General features: G+C 45.3%; 1 protein-coding gene and 1 pseudogene across 2 annotated transcripts in view; one reads left to right on the top strand and one right to left on the bottom strand.

Moving 5' to 3' along the window:
- Nucleotides 1–5554: 5554 nt before the first annotated feature.
- LOC129625230 (receptor-binding cancer antigen expressed on SiSo cells-like) lies at nucleotides 5555–9098 on the bottom strand (annotated as a pseudogene).
- Nucleotides 9099–14904: 5806 nt separating this feature from the next.
- The window catches only part of ZHX3 (zinc fingers and homeoboxes 3), a 114817-nt gene continuing 104975 nt past the window's right edge, over nucleotides 14905–24746 (top strand). The window contains exon 1 of one of the 2 annotated variants that reach the window (XM_055545046.1): nucleotides 14905–15125. The gene's annotated coding sequence lies outside the window, so the exon portion shown is untranslated. Of the gene's footprint in view, nucleotides 15126–15410; nucleotides 15546–24746 lie in introns of those variants that run through there. The other variant, XM_055545048.1, reaches the window with a different exon arrangement.

Here is a 24746-nt window from a genome sequence, read left to right as displayed (position 1 = left end):
CGAAAAACGTCAGTTTGACTGAACCCTTTTGAAATCTGTTTGGGATTTCTAGTCTAGGGAAGAACACTGAAAGATCATTAACCACCTGTGAAGGGGAGCTTTCTGTGTGTTCTGAAACCTCCGCAGGACTTACCAGCTGTCCTATGCGCTGAACCTTCAGCAAGGGGACCTCTTATTCTTCCTCTTTTTACTTAGATGTACTTTCTGACCCCGTTCTCCTCCATCTGGTATCCAGACTCATTTCTCACTATGCTTTGCAATGCAAAGAGGGTCTCAAAAGGATGGGCTTCCCCGCTGGCTCAGCAGTGGTTTGATCCCTTGGGTTGGGAAGATCCCTTAGGGGAGGGCATAGCAACCAACTCCAGTATTCTTGCCTGGAGAATCTCAAGGACAGAGGAGCCTGGTGGGCTACTGTTCATAGGTCGCAAAGAGTTGGACATGACTGAAGTGACTGAGCATGCACACATGCTAGAATGGATGTTCAATATTTTTAAATTTTGTTCAGAAATAGAATAAGAGATGTTAAAAAAAAAATACTGTTTAGGGCTCCCCTGGTAGCTCAATGGTAAAGAATCCGTATCTCAATGCAGGGGACACAGGTTTGATCCCTGATCTGGGCAGATCCCACATGCAGAACAACTAAGCCCGTGTACCACAACTATTGAACCTGCACTCTAGTGCCCACAAGCCGCAACTACTGATCCCATGTACCTCAAGTACTGAAGCCTGCACCCCAGATCCCGTGCTCCACAACAAGAGAAGCCACAGCACCGCAACTAGAGAGTAGCTCCTGCTCGCTGAAACTAGACAAAGTCAGGGCAGTAATAAAGACCCAGCTCAGCCAAAAATAAGTAAGTAAAAAATTTGTAACAATATTGTTGAGAGATCAATTAATGATAGGCCTTGAATTATATAGGGACAGCGTCAGGGACAGCGGAAGTGGGTTGAAGTGGTGAATGAAGCCATGAATAGTGGAGAAAGAGAGTGCTAGGAGGTGGCCCATCTGGCCTTGAATATGGGGTGAAACCATGGGCACTGAGGAGCCGTTGATGGTTGTTGAGCAGGAGAGTGACACAATATTGCTAGTCACTGTACCCATGTAAATGTTATATGCTCCATAGGGTCCTGCTTGATTATATCAACAAATCATCATCATTGGGCTTCCTAAAAGAAAAGTGGTATGTATTTCTGAGTTGAAAGCAATCACTTTTGCCTTATGCATAATTTTTTCTACCTGTTTATCATCTTTGGTGGGGCTTTCCAGGTAGTGCGAGTAAAATCCACCTGCCAATGCAGGAGACACAAGAGATGCAGGTTCAATCCTTGGATTGGGAAGATCCCCTGGAGGAGGGCACAGCAACCCATTCCAGTATTCTTACCTGGAGAACCCATGGACAGAGGAGCCTGGCGGGCTACACTCCATATGGTTGCAAAGAGTGATGTGACTGAGCACACACGCGCATGTCTCTGCCAAGCTCCCTGCTGGTGTGAAATACTGAACTCCAGATTTTAAAAATTTATTTAGGGGCAAGAGAATTAAAATTTAGGGCTTCCCTGGTGGCTTGGATGGTAAAGAATCTGCCTGCAGTGCAGGAGACCCAGGTTTGATCTCTGGGTCGGTAAGGTCCCTAGAGAAGGGAATGGCCACTCACTCCAGTATTCTTGGAGAATTCCATGGACAGAGGAGTCTGGCTGGATGACAGTCCATGGGTTCGCAAAGAGTCAGATACAATTGAGTGACAAACACTTTCTAACACAAAAGAACTAAAGAGGAAGGAGCAAGGAGAAAAGAGATGATACAGGTAGCAATGGGACAGGGTGGAAGAGAGAAGACTATCATGGATTTTCCTGGGGTCCCCACCCAGTCAGTTTTCCAAGCAGCTTGAGGAGCAGCCGGGAGTGAATGAGGGCTGCGTGCCACATATTCTGAGCTTGGTGCCACGTATTACGAGCTGGGGGCCACATATTGTGGGCTGGGGGGCCACGTGGCAGAAACAGTCCCATTGAGTCATGGGACGCACAGCCTCACTGCTTCGTAAAGCTTGGTGTGAGGAGTATTTTTGTTTTTTACAGCCCAGCTGTCTGTGTAATGACTTCCTTCCCTCGGCCTTGTTCACTGAGGTGTCCCTGGGCGACCAGCTGAGTCACCACATTCCTTGCAGCTTAAAACACTGGCCCAAGCACAGGGGCCTGGCTCCTTCATGTAGGTGGGACCTTTGAAGTCTGCTGGAGAGTGCGGAAAGACAGGCTACAGAGCTCCCATCTCTCACCTGTACCTCTCCCCCAAAACATGATTTAAAGAGCAAGTGAAAATAGAAAGTCCTTTTGTTAAACACTACGGAATGGCCACAGCCTGAAAAAAAAAATTATTTATCAGCAAACATGAAGTCATATAGGACTTCCCCTATTGCCCAGCAGATAAAGAATCCACCTGCAACTCAGAAGACGTAGGAGACATGGGGTCGACCACTGGGTCAGGAAGATCCCTTGAAGGAGGAAATGGCAACCCACTCCAGTACTCTTGCCTGGGAAATCCCATGGACAGAGGAGCCTGGTGGGCTGCAGTCCAAAGGTTTGCAAAGAGTCAGACATGGCTGAGTGACTAAGCACACAGCAAATGAAGTAAATGTCAAATAGAATGCAGGGACGTGGGGAGATGAGGGGTGACCAAGAACTGACACCCCTGCCCTCTGTCCTGTTGCGGCGTGAAGGGTCCGAAATCCAAGTGAAGAGACTGGGAACTCTCATGCCCAGCTGGAATGGAATGGCAGGCAGTTTCAGTAAAAATAAGGATGCATTGGCAGAAAGTTCAGCAATCTTACTCCTTGAAATATGTTTTAAAGAAAGCTTGGTCAGGTATATAAGAAGACACGGTGGAGATCATTTATGATAGCCTTGTTCATGGCATAGGTGAGCAGGAAGCAAAAATGAGTTAGTAAACTATGATGGAGGCTGACCTTGGAATTCTGCACATCACTGAGAAACTATGTGTTACGTGTACATAAAACAGCATGGATATAGTGTTAAGTGGGGGAAATCAGTAAAAGAGATTTAAGGCATAATACTTTCCCAGTCTTATTGAGATATGACTGATGTACAGTAAACTACATGTATTTAAAGAGTACGATTTGAGTTTTGACATGTGTAAATACCCATGAAACCATTGCCGCAATCAAGCTAACGAATATATCCATCTCCTGGCAAAGTGTGGAGTAGATCTATATGTATTAAAATGAACAGATGTTGAATACCTATTAAGATAGGAAAAAAGTTCAGCAGTGTGTGCAATATAATCCCATAGTTAAAACAAAAAATGTGTAGGTACCCTGAAAAATCTGGAGTGATATATACCAAAATAAACTGTATTTGTTATTGTTGTGTAGTCACTTAGCCGTGTTCGACTTTTTGTGACCCCCATGGACTGTAGCCCACTAGGTTCCTCTGTCTATGTAATTTTCCAGGCAAGAATACTGGACTGGGTTGCCATTTCCTTCTCCAGGAGATCGAACCTAGGGATCTAACCTGGGTCTTCTGCACTGTCAATCAGTTCAGTTCAGTTCAGTCACTCAGTTGTGTCCGACTCTTTGCTACCCCATGAATCGCAGCACGCCAGGCCTCCCTGTCCATCACCAACTCCCGGAGTTCAGTCAAACTCATATCCATCGAGTCAGTGATGCCATCCAGCCATCTCATCCTCTGTCGTCCCCTTCTCCTCCTGCCCCCAATCCCTCCCAGCATCAGAGTCTTTTCCAATGAGTCAACTCTTCACATGAGGTGGCCAAAGTACTGGGGTTTCACCTTTAGCATCATTCCTTCCAAAGAAATCCCAGGGCTGATCTCCTTTAGAATGGACTGGTTGGATCTCCTTGCAGTCCAAGGGACTCTCAAGAGTCTTCTCCAACACCACAGTTCAAAAGCATCAATTCTTCGGCATTCACCTTTCTTCACAGTCCAACTCTCACATCCATACATGACCACTGGAAAAACCATAGCCTTGACTAGACGGACCTTTGTTGGCAAAGTAATGTCTCTGCTTTTGAATATGCTGTCTAGGTTGGTCATAACTTTCCTTCCAAGGAGTAAGCATCTTTTCATTTCATGGCTGCGGTCACCATCTGCAGTGATTTTGGAGCCCCCAAAAATAAAGTCTGACACTATTTCCACTGTTTCCCCATCTATTTCCCATAAAGTGATGGGACAGGATGCCATGATCTTCATTTTCTGAACGTTGAGCTTTAAACCAACTTTTTCACGTAGGCAGATTCTTTACTGTCTGAGCCACCAGGGCAGCCCCTGGTGGTTATTATAGGTTTTATATAAAGGTCACCACTAAGTGTGTGTTCTTTGGTGTCTGGCTTCTTTCACTCCATGTGATTTGTTAGAATCTTCCATGTTGTTGTGTGAAGCTGTAGTTCATTCACTTTTAGCGCAGCATATAGCAGCATTCCATTGGGTGAATATACCAAAATTTATTTACCCCTTCAACTACTAATTGACATTTGGGTCTTTTCCAATTTAGGGCTACTACAAATAATGCTGCTGGGAGCATTTTGGTACATGTCTGCTGCTCTGCCTTAGCATGTATTACAGTATGGTTCCAAGTCATTTACATCTATAATCTTGTTATTTCTCTTCTATTTGGCCTACCTGGATTTTGCTCCTGTTTTCATTTTTTTCTCCTTTTGGATCAGCCAAGTGTTTTCGATGATTGCATTTTATCTTCTGTATTAGATTTTTTAAAGTGTGTTAAAACATATATAACCCCAAATTTACCATTATAAGTGTGTTTCAATGTGCAGTTCACTAGTTTTAAGTACATTCACATTTTTGTGCAGCCAATCTCCAGAACCATTTTAATCTTGCAAAACTGATATGCTCTGTCCATTATGCAATGGTTGCCCATTCATTCCTTTGCTGCTTCCCTAGCAACCACCATTCTACTTCCTATCACTGTGTATTTTACCATTCTTGGTATTTCATATAAACAGAGTCATGTAGTATTTGTCTTTTTGTGACTGACTTATTTTCTTTTTTTAAAAAAGTTATTTTTGACTGTGCTGGGTCTTTGTTGCTGCATGAGCTTTTCTCTGGCTCACTGCATCATTGACTCAATGGACATGAGTTTTGAGCAAACTCTGGGAGACAGTGAAGGACAAGGAAGCCTGGCATCCTGCAGTCCATGGTGTCGCAAAGAGTCAGATATGACTAAGCAACTGAACAACAAATCATGGAAGCCAAATAATAATTACAATTATTTATTGTATCATTATGCACATTGATGGAAAGCATTATAGACAGAAGAGTTTCTTTCCCACCATAAGATTATTTACATCCATTTATTTAGCTAGGAACACTAGCTTGAAGAGGTACTGGTATATTCTATTTGAAATTATTTCTCTAGAGCAAACCATTGTCTTACAGTTGGAGCATGTTGAAGAAATTGTTTTCTCACAAGCTTTTTTTTATTCTTTTGAGTCTCAATCACTGAGTTCAAGGGACTTTGAGAGAATCCTGGTGTCCTGAATGTCCTGATGAATACGCTGAAGTCAAGCATTGTATTTGTATTCTGATAATATTCTTAGATCCATACAAGTGTTGGTTTGTGGAGCTCATATTTCTCCCACCAGTACTATGACATTTGAAGAACATTTGTTGTGAAAGTTTGACACCAATTTTCACACCGCTGTGCTTCCTGTCCCATTTTCATCCTTGATTGTTCTTTTGCTCTTGTTCACCTGTCTGCTGCTGCCTGAGAACTTGTTTGGTTGACAGACTACAATTTCTTCTTGCCATGCATTGGTATTTTCCTGCCAGGTATCTAAGTCACCTGATTCAGGAGACTGGTGAATAAAAGGCATATGGTGTGTAGCTGCTAATCTGTTAGAGAAACCTGTGCTGCCCACTGGGATGCCAAAGTCTAACGGTTATGTCTTCTTAATGATTTCCTGAGTTTTCTTTTTAGTCGATGTCATGTCCTTAAAATAGTCAGAGTCCAGTTATTCTGAAGCTTTTTGCTGTGTTGTCACATTCCCATTTCCTCCTTCAGTCTTTACACACCTGTGGGTGCATCTTCATCCCAGAACCCTTCCACATCTGTCTGCTAAGGAGCTGATGAATAATCAACTCTAGTTGGCAAGTTATTTGATCTCCCCTTAATTTCTGTCCTCTGCCAGATCTACATTCTAATCTCTTTAGGAATGAGAATACTGTTGTTGGGTGGGTTTGTACTTTAAATAATCAAAACTGTGATGATGGCCCTGGTGGGGATCAAAACTGGACCCTTCCTCTTCCCATCTTCCCAGCAGAGGCTCTGGTCAAATTACTCTTTAATTAATATATTAAACCAATTTGATATGTCTTGGTTTTTTATGGTTTCATTGTGATGTGTCTAGATGGAGATTGATTTTTATTTATCCTGATTTGAACTTTTAAAAATTTATTTAATTTGAGGAGAATTGGCTTACACCTATTTCTGCTTTATTGACTATGCCAAAGCCTTTGACTGTGTGGATCACAATAAACTGTGGAAAATTCTGAAAGAGATGGGAATACCAGACCACCTGACCTGCCTCTTGAGAAATTTGTATGCAGGTCAGGAAGCAACAGTTAGAACTGGACATGGAACAACAGACTGGTTCCAAACAGGAAAAGGAGTACGTCAAGGCTGTATATTGTCACCCTGATTATTTAACTTACATGCAGAGTACATCATGAGAAACACTGGACTGGAAGAAGCACAAGCTGGAATTAAGATTGCTGGGAGAAATATCAATAACCTCAGATATGCAGATGACACCACTCTTATGGCAGAAAGTGAAGAGGAACTCAAAAGCCTCTTGATGAAGGTGAAAGTGGAGAGTGAAAAAGTTGGCTTAAAGCTCAACATTCAGAAAACGAAGATCATGGCATCCGGTCCCATCACTTCATGGGAAATAGATGGGGAAACAGTGGAAACAGTGTCAGACTTTATTTTTCTGGGCTCCAAAATCACTGCAGATGGTGACTACAGCCATGAAATTAAAAGACGCTTACTCCTTGGAAGGAAAGTTATGACCAACCTAGATAGCATGTTCAAAAGCAGAGACATTACTTTGCCAACAAAGGTTCGTCTAGTCAAGGCTATGGTTTTACCTGTGGTCATGTATGGATGTGAGAGTTGGACTGTGAAGAAGGCTGAGCGCCGAAGAATTGATGCTTTTGAACTGTGGTGTTGGAGAAGACTCTTGAGAGTCCCTTGGACTGCAAGGAGATCCAACCAGTCCATTCTGAAGGAGATCAGCCCTGGGATTTCTTTGGAAGGAATGATGCTAAAGCTGAAACTCCAGTACTTTGGCCACCTCATGCGAAGAGTTGACTCATTGGAAAAGACTCTGATGCTGGGAGGGATTGGGGGCAAGAGGAGAAGGGGATGACAGAGGATGAGATGGCTGGATGGCATCACTGACTCGATGGACGTGAGTCTGGGTGAACTCCGGGAGTTGGTGATGGACAGGGAGGCCTGGCGTGCTGTGATTCATGGGGTCGCAAAGAGTCGGACACGACTGAGTGACTGATCTGATCTGATGATATCAGATATCATATCTTATATCTTTCATAAGTTCTAGAGAATCCTCAGACACTATCTTTTCAAATATTGCTTCTATCTCATCCTTTCTGTTTTTCCTGTAGAAACAATCTTAAGGTTAGAACGATGTAAATTTTTTCCAAAGAGCTTAAAAAAAATTTTTTTTTTACTAACCCCTTGAAGTGCTAACAGTTCAGGATCCCCTTAATCTCTATTCAGAGTTTCACATTATGTAGACAACTCAGATGACTTGAAGCCAGGCTGCATCTGTGTAAGGAATGGATGACTTCCAGTTCACATCTTAAAGTTCTTCAGGATCCTAGGCTAAAGAGTTCTGTTGGCTGGGAACTTGCATATCACACTGAGGAGTCTAAGAAGGGGTGGGCAGTTGTGGATTTGTCAAGTCTGATTGATCAGAGGCAGCATTTTGTTACTATTTTTTAATTGAAGTATAGCTGATTTACAATGTGTTAATTTCTGCTGTACAGTAAAGTGATTCAGTTGTACATATACATATGTACGTTCTTTTTAAAAAATATTGTCTTCCATTATGGTTTATCATAGGATATTGACTATCCTTTGATATACAGCAGGACCTTGCTGTTTATCCAGTCTATGTTTAAAAGCTTTCATCTGCTAACCCAGCCTCCCATTCCGTCCCTCTCCTAGGTCCTCCCCCTTGGCAGCCGCCAGTCTGCTCTCTGTGTCTGCTTTTCTATTTCTGTCTCATAGGTTCATTTGTGTCGTATTTTAGATTCTACAGATAAGTGATATCATATATAGTATTTGTCTTTCTGACTTAACATCACTTAGTATGATCATCTCTAGTTGCATCCATGTTGCTGCAAATGGCATTGTATCATTCTTTTTTATGGCCGAGTAGTATTCTGTTGTACATATGCACCACATCTTCTTTATCCATTCCTCTCTTGATGGATATTCAGGTTGTTTCCATGTCAGACTATTGTGAATAGTGCTGCGATGAACATAGGGGTGCATGCATCTTTTCAAATAATAGTTTTGTCTGGAGGTATGCCCAGGAGTGGGATTGCTCGATCATATGGTAATTCTATTTTTAGTTTTCTGAGGAACTTCCATACTGTTCTCCACAGTGGCTGTACCAACTTACATTAATGGGCAGCTTGTTGAATTCTAGTGCTGTGGCCCATTGTGGGAAAAGGAGGAAGGCAGGCTGGGCTAGATTGCTGCTGCTGCTGCTGCTAAGTCGCTTCAGTCCTGTCCGACTCTGTGCAACCCCATAGATGGCAGCCCACCAGGCTTCCCGTCCCTGGGATTCTCCAGGCAAGAACAGTGGAGTGGGTTGCCATTTCCTTCTCCAATGCATGAAAGTGAAAAGTGAAAGTGAAGTCGCTCAGTTGTGTCCGACTCTTAGAGACCCCATGGACTGCAGCCTACCAAGCTCCTCCGTCCATGGGATTTTCTAGGCAAAAGTACTGGAGTGGGGTGCCATTGCCTTCTCCGGGGCTAGACTAGGGCTAGGGAAACACAACCAGCCACAGAGATGGGTGGTCATGGCCAAGGTAGACTAATGCACAGGGTCTATCAGGTGAGGAGGGGAGGCGAGAAGCCAGGACTGTAGAAAAGATGCAGATGTGACTAGGGTGGCTCTGAATGTGAGGCCTCTGTTCACCGGGGCCAGAAGCAGAAGCAAGTTCTCTTCCCTGATTCTGGGCAGCTTGGCTGGCCAGTGTCTCCTCCAGGCCAACCAGCAGCTGGGCACTCTGGACAGCTTCATTATTGTTCTGTCTACATCCACTGTGAGCCCGCCATTCTGAACTGCACCCAGCAGGTTGTCCCTGAACCTTTATTGAAGGGTTCCTAGAATGCAGCTCAAATTATTACCAGCACCTTCAAGGCCCTGCATGATCTGGCTGGCCCCTGTCCACCTCTGCAGCCTGACCTCCCTCTATTTGCCTCACTATCCATGTGCCTTCTTCCTCTTTGTTTAAACCTCCATGTACCCTGGATGGCTTCAGGGTCTATGCATGAGTCCTCTACAGGGAGCACTCCTCTCCCATATTTTCCTACTGTGATGGGCTAAATGTGTATGTACCTGCAAAATTCATACGTCTAAGCCCTGACTCCCAGTGTGGCAATACTGGGAGTAAGGAAATAATTAAAGTTGAATGAGATCATGTGAGTGGGATCCTGATCCACGACGGTTAGTGTCCTTATAAGAAGAGATACCAGAAATTTCATTCTCCTCTCTCCATGCTCATATATGAGGACACAGCAATAAAGAAGCCACGTTCTAGTCAGGAAGAGAGTCCTCACCAGAAACTGCATGTGATGGAAACTTGATCTTGGAATTCCAGCCTCAAGAATTTGAAGAATATTACTTTCTGCTGTTTTAAGTCATCTGATCAAAGGTATTTTGTTATGGCAGCCCAAGCACACTAATACATCCAGTTTAATTAGATCTCATATTTCCCTAAACATTTTCTTTCTTTTTCTTTTTTTTTTTTTTTTTTGCCATATTGGGTCTTAGTTGCTGGGCGAAGGTTGCCCTGGGCATATGGGACCTTAGTTCTCCAAACAGAGATCAAAACCACATACACTGCATTGGCAGGGGGATTCTTAACCACTGGACCACCAGGGAACTCTCCCTCTAAGCATCTTTGATCCAAAGTCTCCTATTTCTGGGATCTTGTGGTACGAGGCACCAGGTAAGACTTCTACTTTGGATTATTTGATCAACGTCTGCCTGACATACTAGACTGTAAATTCCATGAAGGTTTCTGGTTTTATTCAAAGCTACACACCCAGAACCCAGTACACAGCCAGATACATAGTAGGTACACAATACATATTTACTGGGAAAGAGAATGGTGGGGGGAACAGACAGTGCCTCGGGTTGGGAGCATTTTATGGACATTCAAGTTCATCTCTGGTCCAGGAGCACCCCTTTAGCCCTCTCTACTGACAAAGCCTAACATTGTGCCACTGACAAAAGAGACATGTTAGCAAAATTCAGCTCCAGCATCACAAAGCATGGCAAGGAAGGATGGATTGCAAGGAAGGATGGATTTAGAGCAGAGAGACAACAAATTAGCACCACTGGATTCAGAACTTTTACTTAAAATGATGGATGGGACTTTGTTTTTAACTTTTGAGTTCTCATCACGCATCAGACACCATATTAATAGCAACATGTGGATTATCTCATCCAATTCTCACAAAAACATTAGGGGGTTAAGTCAGTTACTCGAGCTCATACAGCAAGTTAAGTGGGGAAGACAGGATTCAAATTCAGGAGTTCTGGGTTTAAATCCTACTTACTTACACACTACACTAACTGCCTCTGGGGGATGGGAATGCCTCTGGGATGTTTAAATTCCAGACTTTTTAAAGGCAAGATAAGGATTAACCATGAAATGAGCTATGAGGCTTCCCTGGTGGTCCAGTGGTTAAGAATCCTCCTTGCAATGCAGGGGACACTGGTTCGATTCCTGGTCCAGGAAGATCCCACCTGCGACAGGGCAAATAAGCCCGTGCACCACAACTACTGAGCCTGTGCTCCACAGTAAGAGGAGCCACTGCAAAGAGAAGCTCGTGCACTGCAGCGGGAGAGCAGCCCCTGCTCACATGGCTAAAGAAACCCCACATGCAGCAATGAAGACCCAGGACAACTAAAGATAAATAAATAGAATTTTTTTTTAAAGAAATGAACCATGTATTGTTGATTAAACTAAAGGGGTCTCTCACTACCCTGTTTCCATAGAATTCTCTTCCTTCTAATCCTCAGTTCATGGCTAGTTACTGCCTTCTCTGTGCTCTGAGGCACTGTGATAACCTCATTCTTGACAAGGAGCCGGCATAGAAATCGAGGAGAATGTTTTACCTTCTCTTCCTGCAATTGTTTACAGCTCAGACGCTTGTGATTCTATGGCACTGGCTCCTGCTCAGAGCTGTGCAGTGAATATAGCATTCAAATAGCCATCGTTAGAAAGCTTTTGGTTTCAACTAATTAAAAAAACATCCAGCTCAAGTTAGAATCAATAATAGAGGGAATGCATTGATTTATGTGACCTGATTGGTAAGTGGGATTCAGGTGAGCTTTGGTTGGCATTTCAACACTCTTTTCTCTTCAGTTCTTTCCACGTTTCCTGATTTCATGGGTTGGCTTCATCTTTAGCCTGGCTCTTCTCATTGTACCAGAATAGCTGAAATGGTTCCTTACTGACATCCAGGGAGGGAGTGAAGGCTTTTACCCAATTGTTGTGAAGAGGTAAATATTGAGTACTGATAGATGTAATCCTGGATAAAAGGTCTGTCTTTGCAGCAATCAGTACAAGGTATATTGTGTGATGGACTGTAGTCCGTCAGGCTCCTCTGTCCATGGGGATTTTCCAGGCAAGATTACTGGAGTGGGTTGCCATTTCCTTCTCCAGGGAATCTTCTCAACCCAGGGATTGAACACATGTCCCTTGAATACTCCTATATTGGCAGGCGGGGTTTTTTTTTTTACCACTAACACCACCTGGGAAGACCAACAGTCAATTGAATTGAAGCTCTACACTTGCATGTGGGAGATGGGGGTCCAGCCCACCCAAATTGCCTCAGGGCTATACCATGGGAAGTGGGGTATACTGGATGTTAGGAAGATGCATCTGTCAGGATAGGCTAGGTTTTGCTTTGGTAACACACAAGCTCTGGCCTTGCTTTTCAAACAGCAAAGGTTTGTTTCTTGCTTATACTGTATGTCTGCTTGGGTCATTATGCCGTGTTTTCTCACTCCAGGACCCGGACTGATGGAGCTGTCACCTCAAGTGTGGTCTATGGCTGTGGCTGAGGGAAAGAAAGCATAAAAAACTGCTTTCTAGCTCTTAAAGTTTGGGCTGAGAGTGATGTGCTTCTACTTGCAATGTAGGGACCAACACAAGTCCCATGGCCACTCCTGACTCCAAGCTGTGAGGAAGTATAACCCTATCATGTGCCTGGGAAACAAACCAGAATTATCTGGTGACGTTAATGTCAACTAACACAAAGGGCTTACGGAGACCACCCCAGCTTTTCTCTACTTTTTATTGGGAAAAAAACTTTGATTGCTACATTTTTAAAAAAAGAGGCCTTCATACTGTGCAGAAATCAGGTGTTTTCCTGATTTCTGATCAAATGTCTCTCAGTTATTTTGCCATTAAGCAGAATCAATGGATCTGTGAGGGACTTCCCTTAAGATACCTCAACTCAAAATAATGCCCTTTTTGTGGTCTTGATCAACACAAGTGGATTCCTAGTGAAACTCATGACTTGTAAGCCGACCCTGATTGTTCTGGGGGAGGGGGACACCCGACTGAAACTAGGCCAGTTAGGGCCTCTTTTCTGGGATTTTGGAATTGGAATGATCAGGGATTTTTCATGTCTCTCTGGATCATTGGAAGTGGTTGGGAGATAGATTTCCCATTGGAAGCAGAGGAAACAAGTTTGCAAGGAGAGTCTTACTGGCAACTCTTGCTATGCTTCCATTTCATCCAAAAGCCCAGCTGGGTTCTTGCTGCTGGCCTAAGAATCCATTCCCACCTCCCCCTGTCCCCACTTCCAAAAGCTTTAAGGTCAATTCCCCTCTTGTTTTTCTTAAACTGGGTTCATGGGTTACTGGTAACTTGTAGCCAGAAAACTCCTAATCGATACATGTTCTTTGCCTCTGAAACTGGACACAAAGAAGTCCACAGGCGTAGCCCATTCCAGTAAAATAGAGGTCAGGTTGTAGTTCTATTGCATCAGCTGTATTTCTGACAACTTTTCTGCTTGAGATAGTTCATCCGAATGTGAGTGCAGGTGACATTCTTATATGGATCACCTGGAATTCACTTAAAACTTTTTTTTTTAAGGAAAATGATTTGTCTCCTTGGGTAAACATTATTTGCCACATACCTCCCAACACAGATATTAAGTGCACACTATTTCCTCTGCCTAAGGTCCTGTCCTCTTCAACTCTATAGACCCAGCCTCAGTGTCCCCTCTGGGAAGCCTTTCCATGTTCTCCTATATAGAACAAATGATGTTCTCTTTGCTTTCCAAAGCAGTTGACACATACATCTAGTGTTACATATTTTCTTCCAGAAGTATTTCTTTCCACATCTGGTTCCTCTGAAATATCAAGTTCCTCGATGATTGGGAGAGTGCCTTGTTTATCTGCATCCCACAGTATTGGGTTGGAATAGATGCTCAGAAAAGTTTGCTGACTAAATGGGAGTTTTAAATGAGAGGACCATACCCCACGTACAGTCATCTCTCAGTATCTGTGGGGGGCTGGTTCCAGCATCTGTTGCAGATACCAATATCCGTGGATGCTCAAGCCCCATAGTTGGCCCTCCATACCTCTGGTTCTGCATCCTGGGATTCAACCAGCCATGGATCGTGTAATACGGTGGTTTGTCAGCTTTGTTTACTGAACACCAGGCACTGTGCAGAAAGCTGCCCGTGTGCTGTCATTTAATCCTTTCAGTCATTTCTACTGGCTTGATTATTGATATTTTCATTGCTCTTTTATGGATGAGAGATTAAATAGCAAAGTCACTCAGCCAATTATTAATCTGCCATATATGGCAGATGTGAGATTCCAACTCTGGTATGTCATACTGAGAGTGCTCGCTGCTTATTGACCCCTAGATTCTAAAGGTGGGGACCACTTTCTGAGCATATTTGTTACAGACTTGGGACTCCATAACAAAAAAGGTGCCTGGAACGTGTGAAAAAAACTCAGAAAAGGGGTCACCTTTACCCCAGGTGTCACAGGTTACACAACAGAAGCTGTGAAAAAAGAGCTTTACTATACCTGAGGGGGCTAACTGATGTGCTTGAAAGTTCTCAATTGAAGATTTAACGGAAAGCAGTCATCAGAAGTCGTCCTTCTTGTTAAGAAACAGAGGAGAGAAAAAAAACTGCGGTAAAGTTTTTGTGGGATAAAAGGAAAACTAACTCCCAGGCGATGCTTGTGGGGAAATACTGGACTGAGAAGAGAGCGGCGGGGCAAGGGTCAGGGTTCCCAATCCAGCTAGCATCCTTTTCAAAGTGCAGCCTGGCGTGGCCTTTCTTTGGTGGTTCTCTAGAAAGCCCAGGACACGGAGTACAAAAGCCAGGAACCTCCGGGGATGGAGCATCCACCCCCGGTCCCCCCTCCTTCCCTGCCGGGCTTAGCCTCCGCGCCGAGAAAAGCGGGAGCGACGCCCGCGCATGCGCCCAGGGTAAGGGCCTCTCTGCGACGTCAGGGGGCTTGCGCCCGCACGAAAGCCCCGCCCCTCCAGGCGCCAGAGGCGACCTGGGCGGGGGGCCTCGGGCCACGCCCCCAGCCGAGCCGAGAGGGGCCGAGCGGAGCCGAGCGCCTCCGAGTGCGGCCGGGCCGAGCCGAGCGGCCCGGAGTCGGTTGGTGCAGCTGCGTCCCCGCCGCCCAGCCGTCCGCGGCTCCGGCGTCGCCGCCGCCTCCGCCTCCGCGCGGTCTGCGCCGGCCGGCCAGCCGGCCGCCCGCCAGCCGGGAGGGAGGCCTGGAGCGCGCGGAGAGCGGCCCGGCCGCGGGCGCCGCCGCCGCCACCGCTGCCAGGTGAGCGCCCGCCTCGGCCCTCCGACCCCGTATGCCCCCGCGGCTGTCAGCCCCCGTGTGTGTATGTGTCTCCCCGCCTGTCAGCGCCCCGTGTCTGCGCGCGCTCCTCCCGCCACGCCTGGCCCCCGGCCCGGCCCGCAGCGTCGCCACCCCCGCCCGCTGCCCCGGCTCTTTCTGTCAGCCGCCAGCACCCGCTGGCCGGGAGGCTCCGCCCCTTCCCCCCGAGGCCCCGCCCCCGCCCCATCTGTCATCACCCCCCCCCCCCCCCACCAGCTCGGTCCCGGCTCGGTCGCCCTGCAGGCGTGAGGGTGCCGCTGCTCCCTGGGGGTCCGAGCAGCCCCCCGTGGCCACACGGCTGCAGCTGGAGGATCGCGGCAGGGCGTTGGGGGTGTCCGTAGATACCCGCCGGACCATGCGAGGGTGCGTGTCGGTGTGAAAGCCGGGTGTGAGCGCTGTGTGTGCGCCCTGTAGCCGGGAGGGGAGCGCGGCGGGGTGGGTGGGGGGCGGCCTGACCGACGTGGGGCGGGAGATGCCAGGCGACCGAGAGCCACTTGCCCCAGCGCCCGCGGATCCGCTGCGTTCTGCGGGGACTGGGCAACGCCGGGCCTCTGGTCCGCTCTGCCAGGGAGGCAGCTGGACCGGGACTCGAGCCACTTGGGGTTACAGTAGACTCCTCCCTCCTGGGACCACCCCCACCCCCCGACTTGCCCACGCGAAGGCAGCGGAGCTGGGCTCGGGCACCCCGGATGCCGCGAGGGGCACGTGAGCGGAGTTTGGGGGCTTGTGAAACCCTGCGGGTTTGGGATTTCCATTCAGAGACGCTTGTCGGAAGTGATTGAGGGGTGGGTGGGATGTGGAGCTTAGGTGGAAAGTGTTTTGAGAGCTTGAGTCATTTTGAGTTGCGTGGTTTGCATTTCTGAGCAGTGATTGCCCTGGGCTTGTGCCCTGTGAGAAACTGTTATGTGATGTAGGGTTTGGGGGGGGGGGGGGCGGTGCTCGTGTAGACGAGGAGGGAGGGCACACTTTTCTGTTTTTATCTGTGTCATGTGGACGTATAGTATATTTATTCATGAGACCTTCGTACAGCCTCAGTTTTAAAAAGGGTTACAATAGTTTCCATTTACCGATTCTCTTGTATGCTGTTATTTTGATGTGCTTTATTTGCAGTAACTTCGAATTGCGATATTTCAAAACTAAGAGAAAACGCGTCCTAAAACAATTGGTATTTTGCCGGATAATTCTCAACCACGGGGAAAGAGCCAAGAGCGCACTTCATTAGCTGGAACAACTTATTCGGGCTTAATTTGTTTCTAAGAGACACACAGTGGAAAAATCCAGAAGCGGCATAGTAGTAGAAGAGTGTTAGGAAATTAATGAAAAGAACCCTTCTATTGCTGCCTTGGAAAGATGGTATCAAAGTTGCTGTAGAGCACAGTGCTTCTATGTAATGATAAACATATTAACCAAGTTGGTTTTGTGACCTTGCTATGTGGCGTGGGGCTTGATTGGTGTAGTGCTTTGTAACAGGGAAACATTGCATGGGAAGCAGGGTAATTTGGGGAGAAAATGGTCCTCTTTTTTGGGTCATATTTAAGTAAGATTTCAGACCAGGGCATTCTGCTGGTGGAGGTGAGTTTTAAAATTTTCTACGATGACATCAAAAATTACAAAAGTAACTCATGTTTAAGGCAGAAAACTAGAAGAAAAAAAAAAAAAAACTAAGAAAATCTTAAGAAAAAAGCCATCATCCCACAAACCATAGTAAACCACCCTTTCCTATTTATCCCTTTAGTCTTTTGTTCCCATATGTAAGTATGTTTTTTCTTACAGAAATGCTACTGTACTGTAAAATTGTGTTATGGTCTGCTTGTTAGCACTTACAAATAGATTGTCAGCAGTATGTCTTGTTTTTGTAAGAACTTGTTCCTTTTCTGATGCTTTTAAAAAAGAGATTAGAATCTTTGCTTAGAGTGCTCCAACAGCTTCCCACCTTAAAGTAAAATCTGAAGTCCCTGCCACGGCCTTTGAGGCTGCCTCCCTGTCCTCACTTCCAGCCTTGCCGGACAGATCTCTTTGCTGTTGCCTAAAAACTTCAAGCAAACACCAGCCTCAGTGCCTTTGCATTTGCTGTTGTGTCGGCTTGGAACCCTGTTCCCTGGATACCCTGGTTCTTGCCTCAGGTCTCTGCTCCAGTATAACCTTTTAGTGCCTTTCCCTGACCACTCTGTGGAAGACCCACCTCATCTCCCTGTCCTCCTTAATCAACCTTACTTTTTTTTCATGGTTCTTACCACTACTTGGTAAATACCAATTTATTTGTTGGTCCACTGTCTCTTTCCCCCCATTAATCTGTAAGTGTGAGGTTTTTTTCGCTGATATATCTTCAGAGCCCAGAACCTGACACATAATGGGTGCTTAATCAGTATTTGCTGAATGAACGAATGAATGGATGCTCGTTACCCATCCATTCATGAGACCTTCCTGGAAGCCTCCTAGGCTCTTAGATAGCCATATCATGAAGCGGGATAACAATCCTTTAAAAGTTAGGATAGGCCTCTCCTTTCCCTGGGTCGGGAAGATCCCCTAGAGAAGGAAATGGCAACCCACTCCAGTACTCTTGCCTGGAAAATCCCAAGAACGGAGAAGCCTGGTTGGGCTACAGTCCATGGGGTCGCAAAGAGTCGGACACGACTGAGCGACTTCACTCACTCACTTACATATCTGAGGTGAAGAATTTCATGGTGTGAGGCTTATGGTCTTAAAAAGAATCAGTCTTGATTTAACTTGCACAATTGAGGGAAGGAAGAGTTTTGGCCACTGTTACTGACTTTTCTTCTTATGCACTGGAAATCTTTGAAACATTTCAAGTATTCCAGTGGTGTTGACAGCTATGATTTTGGTTTGATGGTTCTTAGTGATAGTTTTAGCCTCAAGAGCATAATGAGTTTTTTGTATCAACAGATACCCAGAGATTATAGCTTTATTTCATTTTCACCTGAGGAGTAGCTGGCAATTCTATCCTTTTCAACTCCCTGCTTATCAGTTTTTGGATGGTCTAGCAGGTAACTTAAGGTTTTTTTTTAAAAAAAAAAACATTTTAAAATAAGTCCTTGATCTCTTGAGCCTTTTACATTTTTCATTTGACTCTTGAACCGTTTGAAAGTACCAGTTTCATCTTTCAGGACAAAATGATATCTGTAGTAACACATACAGTTGCATTTGCATTATAAGGAAGGGGAAATTCATATATTGAGGCAGAATTTTTACAGAGTGTCAGTGAATTTCAAGCAGGCAATCTTTAATTTTAATGAGTTTTTGAAAAGAATCCTTGCTTTTCCTCTAAAGGAAAAGAATTCCTTTGAACACAATCCAAACCGTCAAAAAGGTTTTTTTCTGATGCTTCAGATATATTTGGGGGAAGAAATCGTAAATGAAAAATTTTGTTCTTTTAAAGGAAGGCCTGAAGGGAATGTGTTAAGAATGTATTTGTATTTGTTCCACAGGTGTTTATTAAGCACGTCGTTGGGGCAGCTGTACAAGCACATTGTATGGGCTGCATTCCCACGTTTAGTTTTAGATTACCTGCCTGATTTGTTATTATTTATTCCCTTCTTTCACTCGGCTACCTCCCTTCTCTCATCAGATTCTCTTCCTAAGTGATCTCATCCGTTCCCAGGACTTTATTACCCTCTGGATGCAGATGACTGCCTCAGTTACACCTCCCGCCCAGACCTTTCTTTGGTTCTAGATTTACAGTTTTAACTCCTGCCTCCCTTCTCTCTCTCTCCTTGCAGACTCACAATGATCTCAAACTTCACATGCCCACAATTGATCACTCAGTCTCTCCCTCTCAAGCTTCCAGATTTGTGTCCCTCATTCTCGATCCCTGTGCCCTCTCTTCTCCTGCCTTCTCCTGCCCCCAGCCTCCCTTTAGTCAGCACTGTCCATCCATTCATTGTTTAGCCCTCCGAGAGTCGACCTGGATTTTCCCCCATTCCTCAGCCGACATCTAGTCTATCAGTGTGGGCCGTGGGCCTGCCCGCCCTCCCCTCCGTCCTCCTCATCCGGCTACCGTCCTCTCTCAGCTGGGTGACTGCCCCTGCCTGCCGCCTGGTCTCCCAGCTTCCACTCTTGCCTTCTCTAACCCATTCTCCCCCTGCAGCCAGCGAGCCTATCAGACCTTGTCCCCTCGAGCGTCCTCTGCCCATTTTGAGGCCTCTCACCGCCCTGAGATCCACGTCCACACTCGGGTGCCAGCCTCTGCCCCTTCTCCACCCTCCACTCCTCGCTTGCCATGCTCCTGTAAGGTGGAAGTACTGTCGGATCTGCTCAGAGCCAAGTCCTTCTCTTCCGTGTAGCACTTCCCTCTGCCTGGCACTGGTCCCCAGACTCTTCTAGGAGAAGGGCCTTCTCCGACATCTGGGCTCAGCGAAAATGTCCCTTCTCAGAGGAGTCCCTTCCCTGATCACCCTTTTACAGCAGCTGCCTCCTCATTGTCCCCCTCTCAGTACACATGCATTTCCTGCTTAGCATGTCACCAGAATTCCAGGTATTTAACCCAGATGTTTGTTTTCTTCTTTATGGTCCATTCCCCCAATAGACTGCAAGACCAAGAGGGCAGGGACAGCCTTGGCTTATTTATGGTCCAGTCTTGGCCCCGTCTCTGTGTAGATTCCACTAGCTACAGGTCCCGGATACCTTTTGAACGATAAAATGATTGTAACAGCCAACCTTTTTTGAAATTATGTGTCAGGTCCATGGTTAAGTGTGTTCACACATTATCTCTCAACCTCTGGGAGAGGCTACTAAGGTAGTAATGGTTATGACTTATTTTTTATTGTTGTTTTGAAACAATTGAGCTTAGAGAAGTAACTTTTGAAGTTACAAAGCTAAGAAAGGGGTGGAGCTAGAATTTGGATCTGTATGGTCTGACTGTAGAATCTTTTCTCTTATTCTTTGCTGCCCTCTGATAAGAATGTAGGAATGAATAAATAAACATTCAACATTCTATGAGATTAATATTGGGTGATTCTTCATGTTTGTGTTTCTGAGCACACATTGGAGCATAAAAAACAGTCCTTGTGTTAGGGTTGTGCATATCCTGGAAACTTATTGTCAACAAGTCCTATGCTGAAACATATAGTTTGTGTTCAGGCTGTTTTTTTTTTTTTTTTTTTAATAAAGATTTAAAATATATTTATTTATTTATTTGGCCATGCTGGGTCTTAGTTGCAGCATGCAGGATCTAATTCCGTGACCAGGGATCAGACCCAAGACCCCTGCACTGGGAGTGCGGAGTCTTAGCCTCTAGACCACCAGGGAAGTCCCAGGCTCTGTGTTTTAATTTTACCTCTGCCACTTACTAGCTGCAAGCCCTTGGGCAAATTCCTTAACAGCTTAAGTCTGTTTTTTTGTTTTTCAGCTGTAAATGGAGAAAAATAATATCTTATCTCACAGGGTCATTATAAGTAGCATAATTATACACAAAAAGCAATTAATGTTAGCTATTAATATTATATGGAGAAAAAAAGTTAGGAAAAGACTTTTAGCCCCATTAACAAACTAGAGTTGGGTTAAGAGTGAGAGACAGACCATAATTAACAGTATTGTTTCACTGACTCTGGTTTTGAGTTTATAAAAATTATCAGGGAATTAACTCTTTGGCTTAGAATTTATAATCATTCTGTATGCAGCTTTTGTTTGTATTTAGTTAAATGCTTGTAGGTAAGAGAGTTTTGTTTTCTTCTTTTTCTTTTAGACTCCTCCCAATCTTAAGATTCTCAGGGTAGAGGGATTCTTTGAGAGGGTGGATTTTCGCCCCCCATTCACGACTGTTACAGCTTACTTCAGTAATGATTATCACCAGGGAGCTTGCTTTAAATAACCAAGCAAACAGTAGGCCCCGCACCGGCACGGATGGGCTTGGCAGCCCTTACGATGGAATATCTGGACATAGCTGTGTTTTCTGGTGGGACAGCTTATGAGCAAGTGCTAGCCTGATGACTTCCATCATTTCTGTGAAATAGAGTTTCGCTAAGAGTAAGTGGGAAGAAGTCAGAGGAAAAGCAAGGAGACTTGACATACAGTCAAGGTCAGGAAGAGGAAGAGTGAACTTGGGCCGATGCCCGTGACCTCTCGGCAGTGTGCAGGGCTCTGTTGAGGTAGGAGGCTGTGGATTGATCAGGGCACCAGTAGCATACAGCTGGCTGGTGTTAGGAGCAAACAAGACATCCAGTTGGACTGAGCCAGGGTAGAGGCCGGCTGCAGTGAGCCGCGGCAGGACAGTGTAGCGGAGGAACTACACTGTCCTCCGAGCAGGGAGTGGTCAGCATAAGCAGGAAAGGGGGTCCCAGCTGGACCTGGAGGAGAAAAGGGCCAGAGGTGTGGATAAAACCAAGCACTGGGTGTATTGGAGCCCTGGAGTGGAGAAGGACATGTGAGTGGAAGATTTCAGAGTTGGAGCAATTAATTACCGGACAGAACAGGCACCCGGGTTTTGCCACGGACATACATAGCCCAAGTGAAGTGAACTCAGTGAAGGAGGCCAAGTAACTGAGGCTTGAGAGTTGTTTGGGTCATCCCTGTGGTTATCCAAGCCATCAAAAGGCTGGCAGGACGTTTGGGGTACAGAGAAGGAAGGCATGCCACGTCTTGGGTGAATGGCGCACCAGCAATGAGAAGAGGGTTGATGGTCACCCTGGAGGAGCCTCAGAAGACTGGGGCATTTTGCCTGAGAGCAGTGGCCGAGCAGTGACCTGAAGGCTTTGTTGGTTGCGGGTCTCTCTGGAAGCAGTCAGCCTTGGCTCAGGTTCACTGTGCTTCTGAAGGCATCCTGATTCCAAGTGAGCAGCATGGGTGACATGTGGTATTGTATTTCTATACCTGGTCATGGAAATCATCTGAGGGTCTGCGTTAAAAATTCAGCTTCCAGGGCTCCACTCCAGGCCCACTGAATTAGAATTTCTAGGAGAGAGGACTAAGAATGTATATTTTAACACTCTACTCTCCACACACATACCTGGTAATTCTTTTTTTTTTTTAATTTAATTGGATAATTGCTTGACAGTGTTGTGTTGGTTTCTGCCATACATTGGCGTGAATCAGCCATAAGTATACATATGTCTCCTTCTTGAACCTGCCTCTCACTCCTCACCCCACCCCACCCCTCTAGGTTGTCACAGAGCACCTGCTTGAGCTCCCTGTGCTCTACAGCAACTTCCCGCTAGCTGTGTATGTCACATATGGTAATGTGTATAGTTTAGTGCTACTGTCTCAATTTTCCCCACTGTCTCCTCTTGTAATTCTTCATAATTAGGCAGGATTGGGAAAGGCGGCTGTAGTGGATAAGAACACGGGAGGCCAACTGCTTGGGTCTGAAGTGAGGCAGGTGAGGGCGAGCCTTAGCCCATGACTCTTAATAGCTTGCCTTTCCAGGTTTAGCTGATGGCAGAGGCTCTGAATTAAGGGACCCTCCATTAAAGTCTGTCACCCTGGCTAAAGCAAGAAGAGACAGCTGGTGATGACAGAGACAAAACTCCCTCTACAAAGTCATCCAAAGCATAGCAGTTTGGGGACACTCAGAGAGGAAACAGTCTTGTTTGCCTCCGTGGTCTCTGAATACATTAATCAATCATAATTGCTATCCTGTTCAGCAGGAATAGGTCAAATTATGGTTTGATTAGTTCAGAAAGGTTGAGAAGGAAGTAATGCAGTTTAATTAGGAAGCTTCCATCCTAATCTTGCATGTTTTAGTATTTCAGTTATCAGTAATATTAACTTATGTGACACAGTTCTGTCTCTGAGGACACTGGATTTAAAAACCGTTTACTCAACGAAAAGCCAAAGACAAGAGCAGTTATTATCCCCAAGGGGCCGCGTACACGACTAGATAGTATCGTGATGCCAGAAGGCCTGCCACCCCGTGCTCCCAGCTTTTATGAAGAAAATTCTGTTTTTTTCCATGATAAGGACAGGGAATCCTACAGGAGAACAGCTGCTAGAGAGGGAACTTGGGGTTCATTATTCAAGATAATATTTCTTACCTCACAGGGTCACTGTGAGTAGCATAATTGCACTCAAAAAACCAATGTTAGCTATTAATGTTATATAGAGAAAAAAAGACGACCTTTAGCCCCGTCAACAAATTAGGGTTTGGTTAAGAGTGAAAGACCATAAGTAACAGTGCTTGTTTCACTGACTCCTGTTTTGTTTATAAAAATGATCAGGAAATTAACTGTTTGGCTTGGGATTTATAATCATTCTGTTGATTCTGACCATCCTGGGCTGACCGCTTAGAATCCCCTACTGCTGGTGAGGAGGGTGTGAGTTTGAGCTGCGTGTTTAGAATATTAAACTATACTTAGCGCCTGGTTCGTCATAGCCAAACACTAAAAGCTTCGGGAAAACAATGTTGTTGGCCCTGCCAGACAGAAGTAGTTGCTTTGGACCTTGAGCTTGAAACTTAGCTTGCCGGATGGCACGCTCTGTTTCTTATTTCCTTGTAGCACTGTCGGTACTGAGGGGCCTGGCTTTCGAACTTGATGAACTGGGCACCAAACGTGGCGCAGTGTCTCGGCTGTATTCCCGTCACTTTGCACGTCCTTCCGCGTGCTGCTCCGTCTCCCTGCTGAACTGCCGGCAGCCATCTGCATGCACATTTTGAGACCCAGAAAATGTGGCAATCGAGGCTTAACAATGCCAGCGCCTCCAGAATTTTCTGTTTGCAAGTTGAAATTTTTAAAAAGTAATTCCCTTTTAGGGAAAAAAAAAAAGAAAAACCAAACAGGAATTTAGAATATTTTTTCCTTGTAGAAAAACATTGTCTTCTAAAGCTGAGAAATACTGAGCAGAGGCCAAAGAGGGTTAGTGATACTAAATGTGGTCTCTAATATCATACTTTTCCTGTCTTCCAGAGCTCAGGACCCCCAAAGGCTCTGCTGTGTTATGGTGCCCTTGACAGCATCTGAATCACTCTAAGAGTATTTCAGTTTGTGAAGTGTTTGTATGCCTGTTGAGCTAGGCACTTTGGGGTTAAAAAAAAAAGTCTCTGGTCTCCAGGAGCTTTTTTTTTAAGTTAGACAAGGTGCCTTTAAGTCTCTAACCTAAAGTAGATCGAGCACTGTGCTGCAAAGGAGGTATAATCAAAATGTGGGTTCGCAGACAAAAGAGAGGTTATTTCTGGTGGTGGGTGGAGGTGGCAAGAGGGGGTTGCGGGATACTTTCAGGGAATATTTGTCATCAGACTAGTGAGAATTTTGAACTCTTCTTGATATTCTGTGTTTACTAAGGCATTGTTTATTTTAGCAAGACTATAGAAATATTTTGGTGCTTAATGAATTAGCTTTCAGTTATCTAAATGACTCATCCAGCATGCCTCACGCCTTAATTACTTTGCATAACTTGTCTTCCTAAGTAACATATAAAGTCTTAAGGAATGTGTGATGGCAAAAGGCTTTTATGGAAGCCCTTAAAGATAATCTTGGGATCATAGTGGATATCTCAAGTCCCTGAAGAAACGGAAACACTGTGCTGTGGTGGTGAGCAGGAAATCAGAAGGCATTGGAGGGCACGTGTTTGGGTGTGTCATTTAGGAACTGGGGGAAGCTGGCATTCTTGGGGACG

The sequence above is a fragment of the Bubalus kerabau genome, chromosome 13 (genome assembly GCF_029407905.1).
Source record: "Bubalus kerabau isolate K-KA32 ecotype Philippines breed swamp buffalo chromosome 13, PCC_UOA_SB_1v2, whole genome shotgun sequence".
NCBI lineage: Eukaryota > Metazoa > Chordata > Mammalia > Artiodactyla > Bovidae > Bubalus > Bubalus kerabau.
This window is presented reverse-complemented; position numbering and strand designations above follow the sequence as displayed.